Source organism: Schistocerca gregaria, chromosome X, assembly GCF_023897955.1.
Source record: "Schistocerca gregaria isolate iqSchGreg1 chromosome X, iqSchGreg1.2, whole genome shotgun sequence".
Classification (NCBI taxonomy): Eukaryota; Metazoa; Arthropoda; class Insecta; order Orthoptera; family Acrididae; genus Schistocerca; species Schistocerca gregaria.
The window spans coordinates 467,845,200-467,847,892 of NC_064931.1; the positions used below are offsets into that span (position 1 = coordinate 467,845,200).

At 42.7% G+C, this 2,693-nt stretch overlaps 1 non-coding gene across 1 annotated transcript; it reads left to right on the forward strand.

Annotated features, from left to right (window-relative positions):
• The first annotated feature begins 1,422 nt into the window (after positions 1-1,422).
• Positions 1,423-1,494, forward strand: Trnat-agu (transfer RNA threonine (anticodon AGU)). Its single transcript has one exon. It is a non-coding gene; the product is annotated as a tRNA-Thr (tRNA).
• The last annotated feature ends 1,199 nt before the right edge of the window (positions 1,495-2,693 follow it).

The window sequence follows — 2,693 nt, forward strand, 5'->3', positions numbered from 1 at the left end:
ATAGAGGCAAACAAAAAAAAAAGAAAAAAGGTAGAGCGTGTCTGCAAACCAAGAATTTAAGGGATCGATTTTCCGTCGGATTACGGGTTTTGAATCTTCGTTTCAATCTACCCTTCCATCAGAATGATGTGAGGTGCCGCTAGAAGCAACACGTCGTTCGGATTCCATGATAAACCTTAAGTCTCGTTTATCTGGTCGGACTACTGAGGTACGGTAAGAACACGAAAGTAGCCGATGTGGTGTCCAGTAGAAACACTTGAACCAGGCCACTGATCCACAAGGAATTATTGTTATCTATGTACATAATTAAGTTAGTACTGAATCCTCAGAGCGCAAGTCCTACTCCCATTTGTCTGGTTTTATTTCTTTCTATCTAACCTGCCTGCCTAAAGTGCATCCTTAATGTTTGTGTTGTAGACTTCTTACATGTCATAAATTCACGTCATGTGCTATGTCATACGATAAATAAATTATAAATAAATACCGAAGTAAACTTCTGCGTTAGTCTCTGACCCGATAAAATGTTCCAATTAAAGCCTACGTCATGTAGTCGATTACTATTCTTGCATGAACCATATCCTTGCAGATTTGTTTTCACGTAAGATGATTTACGAATATGATCTATCCCTAAGAACCTGGACCACTAGAAAATGAATCCAGAGTAAATCGTAAGAAATCGTTGAACTAGATTTTAATGGCTGCCAAAGCCATGTGCGTCAATAGATAAGGAGATGAAGGAGAAGTTCCTTTATATCTTGCGTTAGATTTTACAAGGATAGATTACGGAGTGCGACACAGATATCAAGCACTGGCCTAACGTAATGTATGTTAGTATGTCCGCTTGAAGTACACTATTAACAGGTCCAGTAACTGGCGGCCAGATATATCACCATTATGAAGCACCGCTAGGAAAATCCAATCAAAGCTCTATTACGAACCGAAATAATAAGTGCTGATGCCAGTGATGACGGAGAAACTAATGAACTGATTAATCCCTATAGTGATCAAATATGATCGAAGCAGACTAAATCAATTAAAATTTGTGCCGAGGCCGGGCCTCGAACCCGGGTCTTCTTGGTTACTAGGCAGATATGCTACCACTACACCACCGAGGCACTATTGCAGACATAGCTGCACGAACTACCTAGGTCGAGCTCCCTCCCCAACACAAACTTTAATTCATTTTCCCTTAATACCGTCACTATTGCCAGGGCTCGCCGGTATTGGCGAGCTACCCAGCATTGGACGTAGCGGGACGTCTGCTGTACCATATGGTGATCTTCTCAGATCTTATAATGCTGGGTAGCTCTCCAATACCGGCGAGCCCTGGCAATAGTGACGGTATTAAGGGAAAATGAATTAATGTTTGTATTGGGGAGGGAGCTCGACCTAGCTAGTTCGTGCAGCTATGTCTGCCATAGTGCCTCGGTGGTGTAGTGGTAGCATATCTGCCTAGTAAGCAAGAAGACCTGGGTTCGAGTCCCGGCCGCGGCACAAATTTTAATTGATTTAGTCTGCTTCGATCATATTTGATCATTATCGTGAGATAATAACGAGACGGGAGTCTCAAAGGACACATTTAATTATAATCCCTATAGTGTTCGTTTAGTCTAAAATTCTGACTTGCAGCTTTGGTTAAGTCGAGCTCAGGCGGCTATGGCGTCAGTACTGTAGATGCGCGCTTGTAGAACTCATGGTATTTCCATATCTTCCATCCCATTTCTAAAATATCTGACTCTGTTCAGACGCTACAGCAATGTTTATTGAACATAAACCAACTTTCACGGAAGTTATAATGATCTATAAACATTTTGGCGTGATGCACTGAGAGATGCTCAGGGCCGTTACCAGAGTGAGAATTAGAGTAAGAAAGGAGACTTCAGTCTTTGTGTTTGCATGCAGAGACTATATTTCCCTGTTATATGCCTGACATTCATTGCAGAACTTTGTACCACTGGTTGCAGTGGTACATTACCCAGCATGCGCGAAAGTCAGTGCTGCGAATTGCAGGAAGAAACACTGGAGAGTACCTCAGCGATGTTCCTCGTCGAGCAGTCAAGAACTCATCACACTCTTCCACATTATCTGTACCACCCTCTTACTATCTGGAAGGTACCTGTCATGGCGGGGACACATACAGTCATATACTCGAATGTGTGTCGAACCTATGATGAAAATTTTAAGATTTTCTCTCTTTCTCTACTGGAAACTTGCACACAAAAATGCACCACAAATTTTTTCGGCGCTGGGTCCTACCCTCCACTTATCTCTGGGCCTAACGAGGGGCCTTAAGGACTGGAGTTACCTCTAGCTAGTGATAAACTGTCAGCAGATCCAAGGTAGAAAACTGTATGCATTGCTTCATGTCATCCAGTGTAGCTGTTATATTCGGGAAAGTGTGTGTATTCATAACTGTGCGCTGGTTAAAGTACCAATAGTTACACCAAAAGTGATACGTCCTCGCCCCGTTTCCTCCTTTCTTCGAGACGGTTAACACTTGCGCTCCCTTGGGGCTGCTACATTCCACCGTAATATCGTGTCATAATTGTCAGTTACCGAATTCTTCCAAGAGTGGTTTCAGATGGTGTGAAATGTCGTACGTTTTACAGTACACTGGCAGTTCTTTCTCATTTGGCATCCTGTGCTGTGTTAATGGAGTCATTGGCAAAGAACGATGAGAATTAAACAGATCT